Genomic DNA, 20,562 nt, shown 5'->3' on the forward strand with positions numbered 1-20,562 from the left:
GTAGCGGTTCTGTTAGAATCCACACCACCACATGAATTATATTCAAACATCCCTATTCTTACAGAAACTTTCCTCCTTTAATGATTATCAAGCCAGTACATTTAATTAAGCCACCCAACCCTTGCTATATGTTGTGCCTTATTCACTGTAATCACTTAACATTTGATGAAGAAATACCTGACAGATCTCAGCAGACCCAAGAGCTGCTATTGTAAATGGCCTCAGAGGGGCCTTTCTGGGATTTTGTTCCTTATAGAGAGCTTTTTTTTAAAGAGCCATTTCTAAACAGTTCTCTAGAAACACACTAATTTGCAACTCTATCTCAATATTGCTGATAGCTTGAGTAAGCTAATAGCCTGTTTACAAACCCTCCCTTTCCTGTATCTTCAACTTCTCTCCCTTCTCTCCAAATTTCTTCCCCTCCACCTATAAACAGGTACTAGAGTCACTCCTAGCCGCAAATAAAGAAATATCTAAATTAGAAATGCTCTCTTAACCCCAAAGTCCCACTTCATCTAATACCCTTCCTTTCTCCTCTAACCTTTTACAGAAGTAGTCAATACTTACTAGCTCAAATTTCCTTTTCTCACTAACTTCCATATCAAGTGAGCAGAAAGGATAGGATATGGGTTTGGCAGAGAAAAGCTTCATGGACAAGTAAGACCATAGGACAACAGAGTAAACTCTGGGATTAAAGTGCAGGAGATGTAAATGTATTGGGGCAGTATGACATTTTTTTATTTTGTCTTTAATCTGTTTTATAATTTTCCTTTTTAAAAAATTTTCCTTTTTTAAGTAGATAGCACATGCATATGATACACAGTTCAAAAGGTACAAAGGCATTAAGAAGGGTACATGATCAGATGAGCACTGTGTCTTATACTATATGTTGGGAAATTGAATGCAAATAAAATTTTTTAAAAATTTTAAAAATACAAAATAAAACTGAGAAACAAAAAAAATATTACAAAGGATACAGAGTGAAAAGTGTTTTTCCCACTCCTGCCTAGGTCCCCAGTTTGTGGGCAATCACTGTCAAAAGTTTCTTGCATATCATTCCAGAAATAATCTATTCATTTACATATATTTACATAGATGGAGTCTCTATACACAATGGTAAAAAAAAAAAAAAACAATAGGAATTGCCATGAGAAAGGTGAACTGACAAGTACAGGAAGAGATGTTGAAGAATTAGCAAATATCATCTTCCCTCCAAAATACTCTTCCTCCTCAGTCCCCACCTCCATTAATAGCCTTTCCATCTCCCAAGTTGCCAAAGCTCAAAGCTTCTGAGCATCTCCCATTGGTACAATGATCTGAAGTTTACAGATCATTGTGACAGCCCTTATTTCATCTAACTTTGGCACAATCCTATGAAGTAAGCAGAGCCTTAATGGTTATCTGCACATTACAGTTAAGCTGATTAATAACTCCTCTACCCTTGCTACTACTACATTCAATTTTATTTCCAAAATGTAAATTACACACATCCATTTCTCACCACCTCCACTATCTTACCCTTTTTTAGGTTCTCATTACTTGTCATTTGTGAAATTGGAATAATTGCCTACTTTATGGGGTTGAGTACAATCATTAAAATTAAAGAACTGTAACACCACAACAAATTTTTATTCTAAAAAAATATCTGTTCCTTTCTCCTTTCTCCAATATATCTTCCTATCCTTTATCCATTCTTCACATTACATACCTGATTCATCAAAATGATGTAGAATTCTTGATTTTTTTCTGTGTCCATCCTCTATTGATCCCAACATCAGGGCATCAGAATATGACAACTCACCTGGAATCTGAGGAAAAGTACTAGAAAATTCTGAGTGCAGTTATACCAAAGGAAAATCAATAAAAAAGTGACTCTCAAAGGCACTACTTTTACAATATATGGTAGTATCATTGACATTTAGAAGCTAAGAAGGTCAAGATCTTCCCTGCATTTTCTATCTAGAAAAATCATACATATCCTTTATTACTCAGTTCAAATGTCACCTTCTTCTTGAAGCTTCCAAGATATTGCCCACATTACCTCTTTACCCAAATCTGAATGAATCTTTCTTTTCTCTGCATTACCAAAAGTGGAGGAAGGGAAATAAGAAGGGAAGGAGAGAAAGGGAGAGAAGTAGAAGGAGGGAGAGGAGAGAGAGGGAGAGAAAAAGAGGGAGTTGGGGAGAGAAGGAGCCCAACTTCTGTCCTTCCCTGGTCTAGTACAGTACAATGGTTCCCAGTTCCTTTCTAACAAAAAAACATTGTCTCATCTCCTAAAATATGCCCAAATGAATAAGGTTAAAATAATGGTTACCAGGCAGCAGGTATGGCAATCCCCTCCACCCCTAGTTTGTAGTTAAATATTAAAGACACATACAATAAAATATGCTCTACTATTAAATAATCTTAATTATTTCCAGGTTGATTTAGTTTTTGTATATATAATTTCAGCATAATTTAATTTTATCATATATTTAATAATATACATATATCAATTAAATCATGAACATTTTCCCATTTCATTAGATTTTCTTTAAAATAAAAAATATTTTTAATAGTTTTGTAAGTTTTCTATCCTGTTTCTATCCACAATATATTGATTCCCCTATTCTTGCACATTTCAATTCTCATTCCCATTCTTATTTTTACAAATGTTATATTGAAGGTAAATAAATCTTTATCTGAATGTCTATTTCCTCAGGAAAATTCTTAAAACTTTAATTTCTGAGTTGTAAGATATTAAGATTTTTAGAGCTGTTTATATGTATCATCAAACTACTTTCCCAAATGACATACCAATTTATTCCATTGGCAATATACAAAAATCGCTATATCACTACACTCTCACCAGCCAGCATAGAGTATTACCTTTCATATTTCTTTCTAATTTGATAGGCAACAAAAAAATGACATGACATCATTGCTTCAATTTGATTTCCTTGGTTACTACTAGTAAAATGGAAGGGTTTATTTTTCAATAATGTTATTATACATGTTTTCCCTGGTCTGCAAATTCCCTATATATTTCCTTTTCCATTTTTTCGACTGGAATCTTGCTCTTTTTATCAATTTACATTCATTATTATATATAGCATGCTACATAGTAATCATAATCATGTGCAGTTGTTTCTCATTATTCACAGTAGTTATGTTTTATAAAATCACTGTAAACACTAAATCAGTAAATCCTGAACCATTGTTCCTGGGGAAATACAGAGTTAGGCTCCTATGAGACCCAATCACAACATTTTTGTCAATAAATCAATACATTCATTGTTTATGTGTGTTTATGTTTAGAGACACTTTATTTAACATGCATTGTTGATTCATTAACATTGAACTCACAGCCAATAGCACTGTAACTCTTGCCTGAAGTAAACTAATCTAACATATGTATTTTCTCTGTAAGGCACATCACAGCTGTCTTGTGCTCAAGAGCACTATACAGCACTTTAGCACCACACTTGGGGGGCATTTTAAACAGCAAAACCATCAAGAAAAAGCACAAAAATGTGAAAAACATGGCACTAAATAGACTGTGAAAATTACAATTATTTAAAGTATGAGAGCTAAGACAAAAAGAAAGAGAATCACCTTGTTGGACCTCATTTGGGACTGGGCACATCAGGCAATTCAAATGTTATCACTGTGTATATCCACAAATGACCACAAAAGCACCACAGGTATTGATTTCAGGATTACAAATAAATTTTAGTGAGTAGATGAATTCAAAATATAGAATCCACAAATGAGTATCAACTGCAATGGTTATATTTGTTGCAGTTTTCCAATTTATCATTTGTATTTCAATGTTTTTCATGTTTTATATTTAGAGATTTTCCTTTTTATATATGAAAATATATAACCCCTTCCTTCATGACCTCATATATTATTTTAAGCATATGCAAAAAGGAAATAATTTATTCACCTACATTATCTTCTATTTTTAAGTGTTTAATATTATGTATAAAACTGTTTAGAATACCTGAAATCTAGTTTGGTGGGTAGTGTATTAAATTGGGGAGGAAGGCTGGTAAGAAGCCACTACTCACCCATCAATGAACCTTACCTTTTGAGCCCTGTCATTTTGGCTCCTAATGAAGTACCCTTCTAAATACAGGTAAGCCAGTTCCAGAGTATCTAAGAAGTTTCAAAAAAATGAAAAAGCAAGGAAAAAATGTTTTATCTTTTCCACTAAATCCAAGTGTTGTATATAAAGAAATGAGATGGGGCTGGTGAATTCCACACTTCAAGCCTGCATTCTGCAGTGAAGCAAGACCAGGCAGGGAGCTAGAAGCCAAATCAATGCCAAGGACTAGAATGGTTCAAACGAAGTTCTTTCTATGCCATAGGACAGTATTTCTCAGGATACTGTCAAGCACAACCTGCATCAGAGTCACCAAAAAAGTATAGTGCGTAGAATGAAGAAGTTAAGGGTCTTGCTCTTACTCCACATACCAGTAGCACTGTTTAGTTATAGAACACCATACCTCAAGACTGATAAAACCAAACTATGGTATGTCCTTAAAAGAACAGTTTGGCTGATAAAGAGGCTGGAGTTAAAGACATTTAGAAATATTTTTGATCTAGGGTCATCAAGCCTAGAGAATTGAATAATTAGGATAACACGATTGTCAACCTCAAATAGCTAGAGTCATCCTATAGAATAAATCCCTCTGCTAGGCAATGCCATCCATGCATGTGGCTTTATGTATCTTCTCTTTGGCTGTTGATTCTCAAATCTGTATCTCAGGATCCTGTCATTCTCCTGAGCTTCAGCCCTTCCTTAATCTCTCCACCTGGATTTTTCACAAGCACCTCAAACTCCACATGGTTAAAATCAAGCTATTATTATTTCCATTCTCATAGATAATGAATCTGAGGCTCAAAGAAACTAAAGAATTTCCCATGGATTCCAGTAAAGGAATTAAATCCAACTTGTCTGATTCTAAAGCTTATGCTCTTTCAACTTCTATGATGCTGATTTCTATATTAGGGGGAGGGCAGATAGAAACCAGAACATTACATATCTATCTTGTAGCTCTGAAGCAGAGTAGCACATTTCACAGGGGGGTTGGTCCTTTCTGAAAACCAAATCTGCTCTAAGAAGCTCTAATCCTAAATTTGCTAAAATACAATTTAAAAAAAATAAATTAAATATTTAAAAATAAGTTCCTTGGCAATATCAGGAGCAAAATCACTAAGTGGAACAGGTTTGAAAAGTCCTTCCTCTCCCTGGATCAGTTTTCTCTTCTTCAAAATAGATAGGCTTGTCTGGACTTTGAAGATCTTTATGTCCTTTGATAGCTATGCCATTCAGTTCCTTATAAGGTATGGACATTATGACTAAACAGTCATGCCATTTAGCCTGTGTAATAGCTCAGCTGCATTCCAACACCATCCTCCAGGACCTGCTGGACTAGAGGCTGATCGTATATCTTTATGATATTCTCATCTACTCCAGGCACCCAGCCCAGCATGACGCACTTGTCCACACAGTTCTGACTTGCCTCTGGCAATACCAACTCTTTACTCAACTGGAGAAGTGATCAGGTAACAAGCAGAAATTCTGTCACAGCTTTCCCTGTACAGGGTTCTAACATGCTCCCCCAAAGCCACTTACTAGCTGCATGAATTTGGGTAAGTCACTTAGCCTTTCTAAGCCTCCTTTTTCTCATCTGTAAAAGAAATGTTAATGATATATAATTCACCTGATTGTTGTGAAAATTAATAAATAATGTGTGAAAAAGCACCAGGTGCTTTTATTTCTTCAGTATCATCCTTGGCTGAGCCACACCAGCTAATGCCAGGGTTTCCTCAGATTAACTGGATATTATCAGGGTTACCCTATACCTTTCTGATCACCACCCTCTCCATTAACCAGACAATATTCAAAAAATGCTCATGGCAATTCTCTCAATACACTGAACTGTAGCAATTAAGGCTGCATTTGAGGTTTTGTAATAAAACTTAAATCCCTAGCAAGTAGTCAGCTAGTTTCTGCCTAAATGTTCCCTATGATAGGGAACTTATTCCCTTCCAACACAGCCCATTTCATCTTTAGTCAGCTCTGCCATAACTTCCGCCTAACAATCCTAATTCTGTCCCTTAGGATCACATTGTACAGATAAAATCCTCTTTCTTATGACAGCTTGGCAGATACTGGAAGACAGCAATCAGGTCCCACTTGCACCCTTCAGGCTTCTCTTCTTAACTTCTATTTTGTCTTTGTCCCTCTTTAAAAAGATAGCCACCATTACTAAGCACAGTACTTGAGGTGTAGTTCATACAAACCTAGAAAAGCTCCCTCATTGTAGACTTTCTACTATACTATTAATGTAGATTGAGTTTGCATTAACTTTTCTGGCAGCCATATTAAACATATATCCATCCTATAGAATTACTATACTTTTTAATTTTATCAAATTTATGCAAGATATCACATTTATTCTTATCAAATTAATTCTGTTGTTTTTGAACCATCTTACAATCTCATAATTTTTTCTTGGATTCCTGGTTCTGGTATCCAGTATATGTACTTCCCCACCCACTGCAGTTCTTTCTTAAAATTTGATGAGTGCACTTTTCTACATCTCCATCCAATCACTAATTAAAATGTCTTGAACCAAGACATAACCAGGTACAGAACCCTACACCTTACCAACAAGGATCTCCCTTTGAAATTCTGAAGCTCAACATTTTTCCTGCTTTCAACACACCATAGGGCCCTTCCTACCACCCATTCACATTAATTCCAGTAACTCACAAAACATCGAAAATATCCAAGGAGGGGCAGGCCTACTAAGGGAAGTACTATAATGGGGGAAAGGCCTATGTGGTTTGGAAAAACTTTCATCCAGGTGATTCTGCTAAACCTCTCAGAAAATGTGCCTTCATCTTCCCTTTCACTCCACACACACTTCTCAAGAATTTCTGCTCCAGAGAAACATAGAATTAATTATTAGTGCCCTTTGTAAATAGTTTCCCCATCTGTATGATGGAGCTAATTACACATAGATCATACGTGTATGATCTATGTTGTCAGGATTAAATGATTAATGCATAAAGTACTTAGCACAATGCTTGGTATATAGTAAGTGCTCAATAAATAGTATACTTTAAAAAAAAAACTTTCAGATTCCAACTAAAGGAACAATGTTAGAGCTCATCTTTTCTTTATCTTGTTAACCAGGATATCATAAAAATAAAAATCTTTGTCATGCACCTTTGCTGTAATACAGAGACACTGTAGCTATCACATACTTGCATCTACTAGTCAAACAACCTTATCCAAAAGGCCACATTCAGGGACACCGGGGTGGCTCAGCGGTTGAGCGTCTGCCTTCCGTTCAGGGTGTGATCCTGGAATTATGGATTGAGTCCCGCATCAGGCTCCTGCAGGGAGCCTGCCTGCTTTTGCCTCTCTCTCTATGTCTCTCATGAATAAATAAATAAACCTTTGGGGAAAAAAAGCCATATTTTCAAGCCCACGAATCTGAACACAAGACACAGCTCCCTAATGGAGCCAGTAGGGCCAAAAGTATATTGAAATTTAATGTTTTTTCCAGCTCAACTCTACTGCCTGACCTGGCTCCCATTCCCCTCAACTATGAATGGCAGGATATCCATATTCATGAAAGTTCACATTATTGCCCTTCCTGTTGCCCCTTTACCTAATCCTGCTGTTTTCAGGGAAAGTGACAGAATCCAGGTGAAGTAATCCAGGCTTGCCTTGCAATAAATAATTTCAAGATGTTTGTGGCTAAAGGACAGTTTGTTTACACCCCATCCTGTTTACAAGGGGCCACACCTATCTCCTATATTTCTGACATGATTCCTCCATCTCTTATTCCAATGTGTGTCACCACAGTTTATGATGGTGCATACCACATCTCAGGGCTTCTAGTGGCCATAGTCAAGGATGAAGTGGGAACTTAATCTAGAACCAGAGGTATCTATGAGTCTGAAACACTGGAAGCCATTTTATGCTGTGGCTTTTCTGAATGTCACTTTAATGATCATCAGTATATTAGTATAAAAAATAACAATTTCTAACATCTATATTGCACTTTATAAAGTACTTCAAGGAATAATTTCTCTTTTGCTCCTCATTATAGTTCAATAGCTTCATTTGGGTGTGACATTGCTGAAAACCTTTTTAAAACTGTCTTTATCAAGCTAAAATATGTATTATTTCCCGATGTACACACAAAAATAACCTATGTCACATAATTTAGTTCACTCATACAAAAATGCTGAATGGCAGTTACTTTGTTCCAAAAGGCATTAAACAATAAGGTTCTTTTTTTTAGGGCAGATGATATTAACTTTAGTCCACAAATGAGGAAAGTCTTTGGAAGTTTAAATAATTTGCTCAAGAGCCATATAGTAAATAGCAGAAACAGGATTTAAAGCCTGGGTTATCTGACTCCAGATCTTCCAATTTTTTTTCTACCTTGACATTTGGAAGTGCCATTCAACTACCTTAACTAAAATGGTCGCCTTTCTTCCATGTCAAAAAATAGGCAGTGGCTAGTTGAATCTATCTTCTTAAAAGACATCTTTCAAATTACAGGATCCTAAGTCAAATTCTTTCACAAAAGGATCAATTTCCCTCCCTGGCAGCTAAATTCCGATGCCATTCTAAGAAACCTTTCTTTTTTTTTTTTTTTTTACCTTATAAGTAAATAACCATAAAGCCTCATCCATCTCCAAAGATGTTAAGATATCCTGCAACAAACCAGAGCCCCACCCTCAATCTTGCAGCATTCTGTCACTCATCATCAAAGCATCTGGCCTCTGCTCACTGTCCCACTGCAGGAATTTTGCACAAACTGGAAATGTTACAATCTATAAAATTTTCATTTTGCTCAATACCTACTTTAGTCCTCGCAAAGGACAGGACAACCACCTGGGAGAAATTCAGACAACACAGGCCAATTTTTACTTCAGTCAACAATAAGGAGATAGATAACCAGTTCCACAGGTGAAAGATTAGATACTATTTTCAACCTATCACCTTCTCTTACACATTCCTTTAAAAAATTTCAAGGTATAGTCCTCAACTCAATTCTAATTAACTGAGTTATTCACTTCATGAGTTACCTACTGTAATTAGCTTTTTTCTTCAAGGCTTACCAATCCCTTCTTCTAACCTAAATAGCACCCCTAAACTGCTAAAAATCATCATCATCATCCACAGCTATAGTGGTGAGAAGGCTGTCATTTGTGGTTTGGGACTCTAATAATTTCAACTTGAGATGAAGCCAAACAAAAAGAATAGCAGAACCAGGTTTTACTGGGGCCACATACAACCTAGTCTCAGCTCCAGCTGGATGGGGCTGCTAGATTGTATCAGCTTCCAGACTGCTTCCCAGACATACAAAGGAAGAATCCAAAATCCTGCATTACCTCCTCAAAATGGCCTCTCACCTTTCAAAAAAAAATAGGTTTGGGAGCAACTAATCTTTTTTGAGCCTTCCTCAACCAACCCTGACTCCTGTATTTTCCTCTCTCATTTGATCTATTTTCTTTCCTAGCTCTCAGCCCAATTTCAACTTTTGTAAGTACCTGATTCCTTGCTTTGGCTCGGATCAGCATCGTCTTCAGCCATCTTTCTGAGTTTACCGACCTCAGGCTCCAGTTCTGCAGAATTAGTTTAAACTAGTCAAAATAGATTTGAACTGGTCAGAACTGATTTTTCTTTGTGAGAAAAGATTTTAACTGGTCATGAGCAAGTTCTAACCACTTTAAACCCATTTGGGCCAGTTCTATGTTGCTAATTCAAGAACGAACCACTGAAGGGATCAATTAGAATCAGGAATGAGATGAAGCAGCTTCAATCTGCTTCGAAGACCAGTGTGAGATACGAAAGGGACCTGATGCTAAGGACCATACCATTTGTGGTGGCGATGCTAGAGGGGGAATCAGAGAGGACTTAATAGTCTGCGAGGTAGGATCAAACCACTGTAGACCCCGGGGGAGGAGCTAAAAGAAATTGATGCTCAATGACGTAGGATCAAATTATTGGTGTGAGACAGAAGGGGAAAAGATGCTGATGTTCTCCAGACAGGATCAAACCACTGAGATCTATAGGAAGCAAAACAGGGATGTTATCCTATAAGGTGTCATCAAACCACTCCGGGGTAGGGTTAGAAAGAAGGAGAAAGCAAAGTAAGAACATAAAGGGCCTAGTAGAATTTGAGACAGGATCAGACTACTGTGAAGTGGCAGAAAGGAGATGCTAGTCTAAGAAGCAGGATCAAACCACTGTGGAAGGGAGGGGAGCAAAAAAGAAGCTGAAATTTCTTGAAGCAAATTTAGATTCCTTTTAGTAAAGTAAAAAAAGGGATATTATATTCTTTAAAATGGAATCAGACTCCGTTTACATAATAAATAAAGTACATTTGCATTTATTATCTCTTTTGCTCTTTACTCTGCCCTGAAGGTTGGGTCAAACCATCTTCCCCAAAAGGCCTCTGCAGTAATTTGCAGCTGCCCCTGATGGTTTCTAGGCAACAGTATATCTGCTGCCTGAAGAACCTTGCCCTTTTGACATTAACCCCTGGGTTTCTGGAAGGGAAACAATATGCACACATATGAAAACGATGGGGAGCAAATTGAAACAGTATCATCAAATGCTTGGTGGGGAAAACTGGGAGACAACCACACAGAGGTTCAAAACTTAAAGACAGCAAGTAGTTGGGAAATGCTGGTTATGTGGAGGAAGAAAAACTCACAAAAGCACAGTTCTGCGGACTTAAAAAAACATCAAGTCCAAGTGCCTACAAAATCTTTCAGTCCTCCTATGACATCCCTAACCAGTGGTGCTTTAATATCTTCCGTGAAAAAAATAGTAGTTTTAACTTCTTAGGGAATTTATAACATTTTGCTATAATTCTGATCCTTTTTAAAATTTTTGGGCCAAACTCACTCCCCCATAATTTCCACCCAGTATTCTAAGTTTTGTCTTCTAGAGTGGAGGTTATCAAAGTAGTGCTTGTTGGGCAGCCCTGGTGGCTCAGTGGTTTAGTGCTGCCTTCAGCCCAGGGTGTGATCCTGGAGACCCCAGATCGAGTCCCACGTCAGGCTCCCTGCATGGGGCCTGCTTCTCACTCTGCTTCTATCTCTGCCTCTCTCTCTCTATCTCTCTCTCTCTCTTTCTCTCTGTATCTCTCGTGAATAAATAAATAAAATCTTTACAAACAAACAAAAAACAAAGTAGGGCTTGCAAGCTATATCCAACCATCACCTATTTTGTGAAGTGTGAGCTAAGAATGGTTTTTACAGTTTAAAATGGTTGAAAAAAATCAAAAGAAAAATATTTTGTGACATGAAAAATTATATGAAATTCAAATTTCAGACCATAAATAAAGTTTTATTGGAACACAGCCATATTCATTTATGTACATATTATCCATGGCTGCTTTCCTTACCATGGCAGAGTTGAGTAGCTGCATCCAAGACACTGTGGCTCTCAGAGCCTAAAACATTTACTATCTGGCCCTTTACAGAATAAGCGTGCTGACTCCTGATCTATAGAAACAAAGAATCAGTTTTTAATAGGACTCTGCTTAAGTAAGAATGTAATGATAATGTTAGATATGAGAGAGAATGAAAAGACCTCACAAAGAATCCCAAATTCTCAAAGAGATGAAGGGGACTGGTACCAAAGTCTTCTGAGTCTATAAATAACTTTAAGCCACTTCTCATGGGCTTCAGGAGATAAGGAGATTTAGCCGATAAGAAATTGCTGGGAGTCTCCAAAAAGAATGGGAGAACAGTTTGAAGGGAAGGTTAAGATCAGACTGTGAAAGGCCTTTGAATGCCAAATACAGTTGCTTGACCATCCTGAAAGCAATGGAGGAGCCAGTATTCAGTTTCAGGTCAGGATACAGTTGAGCAACAGGGTAAAGGAAGAACTTGAGAAATATTATTCATGCTTCCAGACATCACTCTAGTTCTATTCCAGCTCTAGACAAGTTGTAGTGTCTGAGAAGTTCACAACCTTTTGGTCACTCAGGTTCAGAACCATCTCAATGCTGGTATCCTAATAGGAATATAATCTGATTTGAGACTAGGATACTACAGTAAATCAAAGATGTATTTTGAGTCAGTTTCAAAGGATTTCTCCCTTAGGAACATAAGAAAACTCCCATAACATCTTTATCTCATTCTTACTTTTCAGGACCCAACTAAACCCATATCTCTCCTAGCACTCTTGCCCTCCTCTGAACTCCTTTAGCACTTCTTTGTGCTACTCACATGAGCCTCACTCTACCCTGTCTAGTACTAAAAGTAACTCTTCATGAAAATGGTTTGTTTCTCCAGAAAGACCTCAGAAAAAAATGGATCCTAATTGATACCTCTCTATGTTCCCGTGGTATATGGTTGGTTGGTAAGGATATTGATCTAGTGGTCTAGTGGTCCCACAGTGTGTGGAGGACCCCATTTAAGGGAGCTCAGGTACTTTGGGAGCTATGTCAGCTCTTGCTACACATCCACCTTCCTAGACTCGATGACCTAAGAAGGGATGAGGCCTAGTGATATATTATAGTCAATCTTGGGCTTCAATGACCATACAAAGAGCTCTTTTTGGCCCTGATACCACAAGGACCCCAGGTTCCCATCATTCCTACCTTCATAGGCTCACAGCAAAAAGCCCTGGTCAGGAAGACAAAGCCCACAGTTCTGGCTGCCAGGCATCCAGTCCCATTTTCCATGGCCTCTGTTGATCCTGGACCCAGACTTCAGACTGGACTCAACCGATTCAAGATGAAAATAGGCCCTTGGCTGGGAAGGCTGGCTTTCCACAAAGTGCTCTTTCCCCCAAGGGCCAAAGCAAACGCCGCAGGCTGGCTGGGGCTAAAAGCCAGCCAGCCACTCCAGACCTCTGCTGGCCAGCACCAAAGAGGCCCAGAGTCAACAGTTCATGGACAGGTCTGCTATTCCATTCCTTCTTATACCTCCAACATCAGATTCCCTTCAATGAATCTAAACAACCAAATAGAACTAAAGTCAGCTGTAGCCTCTAAGAAAATGTCAAAGATCCCTCATGGGCCTCAATTGCCAAGAATTGGAAATTCAGTACAGCCTTTACCTTTACACCTCTCAGCCTCTCAAGAGTGTCCAAGCCCACAGGCCACCTTCTGGACCCTCTCTGTTTAAATTACTTTCCTATGCTCCCTCAGGGGAAAGGAAAAAAGTATATAGGAATAAACTATCAGTACCCACTATTCTTACTGGCTCACAGGTCAAACTGAGATTCAAAACAATTCAACCAATCATTTTTTCCTGAATTAAGTATCCAGACTCCTCTCATCATGATGGGGATGGGGCCAAGTCTCAGACACTGGCTAAAAGGGATATGAAGAGAGGTAGAGGAGTAAGGAGAAGGAAAAGGAGGGTAGGAGAGCCCAGCAATAACATAGGAAAGTATTTTTTTAATCTAACATACAGCACTATCTTCTGAAAGAGTGATTTTTGACTAGAAACCACTACAAGCTGGAAAATGGCACTTGCTTTGAGAATGAAGTTTTCTTCTCTATGCACATAGAAATTACTCTCCTTTCTCAAGCTAGGGTAAGTAGATGCTGACTTTAAAAAACCCTGAGACCAGAAGAGATTACCAAAAAGGGAAGCATACCTCCTCAGGGAAATTCAACATCTTACTCAAACTATTAGGTCAACATCCTCTTTGGTACCCAGGCCCCTTCTAGTAATAATTGCAGACATTTTATAATATAAATAAATACCATGTACACACACCAACTGTGTGTCTGGCAGTGTTCTATTCCCAAACTGTGTGCCAAGGCACACCAGGGTATCATAGCCAACTCAAAGGGGTACTATATTTTACTTTTTGAGAGAAACACAGTGACATCTGTCAGGCAGAGCATGAACTACTACTGTACTTAATTACTTAATGAACAGAATTTTAAATACTTCTTTTGGCTTGGGGATGCTGTGAAAACAATTACTGACCCAGGAAAGGCACAGTGAACCAAGAAACTTGGGGAGCTTCTGCTATATACATTACATGGATTATCTCATGCAATCCTCAAACTGTATGAAGTAGGTCTTGATATTATTTCCACTTTATGGATAAAGAAACTAAAGCTCCAACAGATGAATTAATTTGCCCAAGGCACCAGCTAAGTGATGACAAAGCAGAGTTGAGAACCTAGATGTGGCAGACTTCAGAGATTGCTTGTAAACCATTTGAAACACTTCCTTCCCATAATTAACTTTGCCTACTACTTTTATTGCTTATGCAGGCTGTGAAAAATGCCTTGATAGTACAAATGATCTTTGTGTCATAGAAATAGTATTACTATTCTGAAGTCCAAAATGTAGTCTGTAAACAATACACATAAGAGGCATAAGAAAAGGGACATCATTGATTTTTTTAAGGTTTTTCTTTTTTTTTTTTTGAGAGAGAGAGAGAGAATATGTGTGCAAGTGAGTGGGCACAGAGGGAGAGGGAGAAAGCGAATCTTAAGCAGACTCCACACCCAGAGTGGAGCCCAATGCAGAGCTTGATTTTATGACCCTGAGATCATGACCTGAGCCAAAATCAAGTCAGATGCTCAATCCACTGAGCTACACAGGCACCCCAAGGGATATCATTTAGAAAACAAGAATTAAATTTTTTTTATTATTTATTCATGATAGTCATAGAGAGAGGAGAGACAGGCAGAGACACAGGCAGAGGGAGAAGCGGGCTCCATGCCAGGAGCCCGACGCGGGACTCGATCCCGGGACTCCAGGATCGTGCCCTGGGCCAAAGGCAGGCGCTAAACCGCTGAGCCACCCAGGGATCCCCAGAAAGCAAGAATTAAACAAAAAAGAAATATAACCTGAAAATGGGATGCCCTCAAGCTATTGAAGTGTTCAGTTGCTTATAAACTAATTTTTGGGAGACCTCCCATGCTTACTATAATCTTACTCTAAGTTTTACCTGTCCTGAACCACTAAGGTTCACTTTTGTATTACAGTGTGAGAAACAATGTTCACTACCTCACTGGGTATAAAATAAGAGGCATCAGCCCTGGTTGCCACTTGTTTCCCTTTTGTAACTATAAGGGAAACCAGCCTAAGGATAAAGCCAACATACAGAAGAGGGCAGAGTCAAGAGAATCATAAAGAAAAGAAGCAAAATCATGACTAAACTATGCTTAAAGCCTGTCCTACCTCTATACTTTCCTGTTACATAAGCCAATAAGTCTCTGGTTTATTTCAGCCAGTTTAAGTTAGGTTTTCTGTACTTTGCAACCAAAATCATCTTGAGTAATAATTTTTCTCCCAGAGCACCTAGTACAGTGCTTAGTATATTCATCCATAAGAGCTCAGTGCAATGTCAGTTCTTCAATGAAGCTTGTTCTGAACCTCCAAACAGAATTTATTGTTCAATCTTTTGTGTACTCATAGCTCACTATACAGAACTTTACTGTGTAACACACCATATTGAATTATTTATTTACAGTTCTTCTTTACCTATTATCTCTTCTACTGTAAGATGAATCTGTGGTGGCTTACAAAATGCCAAACACATAGGAGACACTTGATAGGCATGTTTTGAGCTGAACTGAAACGCAGTCCTAAGCATTCAATCAAGGTTAGTTAAATCATCCTTTCTCTGGTAGGCAGAATGATGCCTGATAGGCCCTATTCTTATTGTAAACTGAGAGCTCATGCATCTGACTCACCCCAGCCCCAGACACATGCAGAAAAACTACAAATGGCAATACTTAGTCTGATGTCCAGCATCCAACACTTTGCACCAGACCTGGCAGAAGTCAATCAAGTGGTGGCTGGGACAAGCCATGGGCCCACTGAACCCAGCCCAGACATTAGCAGCACAGTAATGGCCGCCACAAATGCAACCAACTTTTCAAGCTGGGCAGCACAAAGGCATTTTCAGGAAGGAGTCAAAAATATGCTCATTTAGTTCTCTCCTCTCTGTCCCCTCTCCAAGTCTGCAATTACATAGGAAGTTAATTGTGTAGACTGGGGGCTTTGGTTCTTTCAACTGCCAATTCTTCTCTCTGTACAGTAGTTCACCCTTTTCTGAACTCCCAGAGTGCTTTACATATTCTTCCAGTATCACTTCACTTATTATCTTGATTATCTATATATGGATCTGTCTTTCCCACTACTCTGTGAGCTCTTTGAGGTAAGAACTATGTTTTCTCTGCATCCCATGGACCTAGCATAGTGCCTAAAACAGAGTAGGTACTCAGAAAGTATTGGTTGAAATGAATTATTGCTGATTCTCTCTCTCAAAAGAATGGATTTGATTAATGGGTTAGATTTGATGCTATTTTGGTCCTAGATACCTCCTTGTGCAGTGGGAAAGTTTAGGAATTAAAGATGGTGACAGAAGACATGGATCGGAGCCTGTTGTGGCCAATTACTAGCCCTATATCTTTATATCCTATGTCCCTATATCCTTGTTCAAGTCCTGTAACCTCTCTGAACCTTAGTTTCTTTACCTTCACAATTAGGGCAAGCTTAGACATGCCTTACAATGTTGTAATAAAGAGAAAATATACTGTCTGAGACAGCACTTTGTGAATGTGATATGCTGTGAAAAAGTTGTTATTATATGATATAATTTAATCAAAAGAGGATATTTTTCATAATTATTTTTGCCTCGGGATACATGGCAGTTCCTTCAGAGAGCTTCAGAGATTGCTACTACATGTGTGCTGGATGTGCCCTGAGAGCTTTTTATGGCTATAGGCATCTTCTCCAAGCTCCCTATTAGATAATAAGCAGCTTTCAGCCTTCCTTAGCCATTCTTTCTCAGTGGTGTTCAAGGCTAGCAAACGTCAGTGGGGACAACCCAGATCTGGCTCTTACAATCAGCATTAGAATGGTATTCTTGAAGGTGAGAGGCCTTCCACATTCAATCACACTTTAGTTAATAATAACACCAATATCAATATATGTTTTCTGAGCACCTGCGGGCTGGATGGTAAGAAGAGCCATCTAAGAACAGGGATGGGGATGGGGAAAATGTCACCTCTGAACGCCAAACTAAAGCCTGCCAAATTGAACTACATGCTGCTCCTCATACATGTCTTGTGATTTTTCTACCTTTACATCTTTGCTCTTGTGCTACAAAGATCTGAAATGGCTTATTTCCACCCCTTCCTCAATGTCAAGTGATAACTATCCTTCAAGGCCTGGCTCAAATCCCATCTTTATGAATCTTTCCCCATATACCACCTCCCCCGCTTCACCTGCAAATTGTTTCTCCCTCTTTGCTATTCCTCCATAGCACCTGGGTTCTGGCACTTAGTACTTTTCTATTATCTGTCTCAGTTAGTATCTCTCCAATTTATCTTCTCCTCCTAGGCACTGCATTCATCATCTCTTACCTGAAATATTACAGTTGCATAGTAAGCAGTCTCCTTGCCACTGGTTTTTCCTTCAGTCTATATGCTATTACCAAATGCAGCTTTCTGAAATGCAGACCATTTCTCTGATTTAAAATTTCTTTTCTTTTCTGATTTAAAATATCTGATAGCAGGAGAAAAATCCAAATTCAGTAACATAATAGCTACTAAATACAGATCCATGAACTCATCAGAGTCATGGCAGGGAGAGGGAAAAGGAGAATAGATTGTTAAAAGTTTAGATTCCCAATGAGATACTGTTTCCTGAAAATCTGTAACTTTAAAGGCATTGAATTCAGCCAAGAATGGCAAATATGTTTCATCTCATAAATCAATTTAAATTGACTGTAAGTGGCCATTTGGAATACTGTGTTCAGAAAGATTCTAAGCCTTACTCAGGATTGCTGGGAAAGAACGTTATGTCTGATTAAAAATTTCTGCTATGGGGACGCCTGGTTGGCTCAGCAGTTGAGCTTCTACCTTTGGCTCAGGACGTAATACTGGAGTCCAGGATCAAGTCCCACATTGGGCTCCCTGCATGGAGCCTGCTTCTCCCTCTGCCTGTGTCCCTCATGTGTCTCTGTGTGTGTCTCTCATGAATAAGTAAATAAAATATTTTTAAAAAATTTATGCCACGGGCATGGGAGGAGCTGATAGGATGATCATGCCAGACACCATACTTGCTGTAGACACACAGAGCAACAAGCCAGGCAACGTCCACCTCTGTGTAATGTTCCATTTGTCTAGAATGTGTACCCCTGCCCCTACCTCCCATTCCTGATTCCCTAGAAAACTAATCATTGTCTGAGTTCAATTCAAATATCACCTAGTCTGGAAAACTCTGGCTGACTCACTTTTACATCATTTCTTCTCTCATCTGAGCTCTCATTACAATTTGGTCATAAGCAGAACTTACGATGTTTGCGACCTCAAACCTTTTTTTTTTTAATGAAGGAGAATATAAATAAACTAGTTTTTTCAATATTGAATTACTTTGTAAACCTTTGTGCATATCTATTAGACCTATTGGACTTTGGCCTACTACAAGTAAATGACCATAGATGATTTATCTTTTTATTCCAAGCCTCTGCCTCAGTACCTGGTGTCCACAGGGTACTCAGTAAATATGTGTTGAACTAAGCAGATTCTATTTGGGAAAAGTGAGAAGAGGAGGAAGCAAGAGACCTGGTAACTACATCAAACATATCATCCTTCCTTGGAGAGCCATGGAGACAGGGTCAGGTCCATGGGTGAAAGTAAACACTTCTAAATGAAGGAATACAAAGCACTGACAGGAATGCAAAATGAAATAGGTGCAAAGATGTCTCCTTTCCTCCATGATGCATTCTTGGACTAATTTAGCCCTCAGTGGTCTCCTGCTAGTCCCAACAGTGTTTATTGTCATATCTCACAATTTGGTATCTGCTTGTCTCAGATAGGTGAGTCTTGCCTTTAGTGCTAGACTGCTCCTAGAAAGCAGGAATTCGGGCTGAATGTTTTCATATCTCCAGTACAAGTCTAAGTACATGTTAGTATTCAAAATAGGCTTGCTTTATTGAATGATACTTGATTTATTGAATGATTTATTGAATGTTATTTGTGGTTTAATTGGTCAGGTATTCATGTAATACTCGGCCCAGTTGTTATTGCCCTCCAAAACCAGAGAGGAAAATGTTCAGGAAAACTCCTGTTCATTTAAAAGCCAAATTCTTCTACCTCCATATTAATCTGCCCAGAGCTTACTTCTCCAGACTGACAATGTCTTACTTTTTCCCTGTAGTTGGAGAGTAAGACTAATTTATATGTGTAGCATGGTGTATAGCAGGAAAAGTTGTGGATTTAGGCTTAGATGACTTGAACTTTTCCTCAGACTGTCAACAACTTGCTGTATGGCCTTGGGCAAGATTCCTCTCCTCAGTCTTACCAACTATTAAATGAGGGAGAAAGACAAGCAGGTCTCTAAATGCCTTTTCTGCTCTAACTTCAATTGCTCTATTAAGACAAGTGTGTTTACAATGAGGAACATGAATGGGGGAATTAAAAAGTTTCTGCCCCTAGGCTTTTTAGATTTTATTTATTTCTTAATCCAGCAGAATTTTAAAAATATCTACTATGTGCCAAGGACAGTTCTAGAGACTGAAAATATAGCATGGGACAGAAGAAAAATCCTTGTTCTCAAGCAACTAATATTCTAGGAGAGATAGATCATTATCAAGTAAGCAAAATCATAATATGTCAATGAATGCAATAAGAAATAAAGTAAAGCAAGAAGGAGAGTGCAAGTGTATATCATTAATAGTTTACATAGAAAACTAAAGAAAGGCCTCTTTTTACATAGTAACATTTGTTTAGAGACATGAAGGAAGTGAAGGGGCCAGCCATATATCTGGGCAAAGATAATCCGGGCATAGGGAACAGAAAATATAGAATAGAAAAATCCATTTTTCTCTGAGAAATAACTCTACTGGATGCATGCAAGAAACTGCAAGGAAGCTCTTTGGCTAGAGCAGAGCAAACAAAGGGAGAATAATAAGAGAGGAAGTCAGAGAAGTAACAGGCAGTATGAGGGCATGAAAGGATCATGTGGCCATTGTTAAGACTTTGGATTTTACTCTGGGTGAGATTGGGAACCACTGCAAGTTTTTTTTTTTTTATTGGTGTTCAATTTACTAACATACAGAATAACCCCCAGTGCCCGTCACCCATTCACTCCCACCCCCCGCCCTCCTCCCCTTCCAACACCCCTAGTTCGTTTCCCAGAGTTAGCAGTCTTTACGTTCTGTCTCCCTTTCTGATATTTCCCACACATTTCTTCCCCCTTCCCTTATATTCCCTTTCACTATTATTTATATTCCCCAAATGAATGAGAACATATAATGTTTGTCCTTCTCCGACTGGCTTACTTCACTCAGCATAATACCCTCCAGTTCCATCCACGTTGAAGCAAATGGTGGGTATTTGTCATTTCTAATAGCTGAGTAATATTCCATTGTATACATAAACCACATCTTCTTTATCCATTCATCTTTCGTTGGACACCGAGGTTCCTTCCACAGTTTGGCTATCGTGGCCATTGCTGCTATAAACATCGGGGTGCAGGTGTCCCGGCGTTTCATTGCATCTGTATCTTTGGTGTAAATCCCCAGCAGTGCAATTGCTG

At 38.5% G+C, this 20,562-nt stretch overlaps 1 long non-coding RNA gene across 2 annotated transcripts in view; it reads left to right on the forward strand.

The window, feature by feature from the left end:
• The first annotated feature begins 5,374 nt into the window (after window positions 1-5,374).
• Window positions 5,375-20,562, forward strand: part of LOC102152458 — a 29,696-nt gene continuing 14,508 nt past the window's right edge. The window contains exon 1 of one of the 2 annotated variants that reach the window (XR_005386370.1): window positions 5,375-5,640. This is a non-coding gene — a long non-coding RNA (uncharacterized LOC102152458). The remainder of the gene's footprint in view (window positions 5,641-20,562) is intronic. The other variant, XR_005386369.1, reaches the window with a different exon arrangement.

Source organism: Canis lupus, chromosome X, assembly GCF_011100685.1.
Source record: "Canis lupus familiaris isolate Mischka breed German Shepherd chromosome X, alternate assembly UU_Cfam_GSD_1.0, whole genome shotgun sequence".
Taxonomy (NCBI): domain Eukaryota; kingdom Metazoa; phylum Chordata; class Mammalia; order Carnivora; family Canidae; genus Canis; species Canis lupus.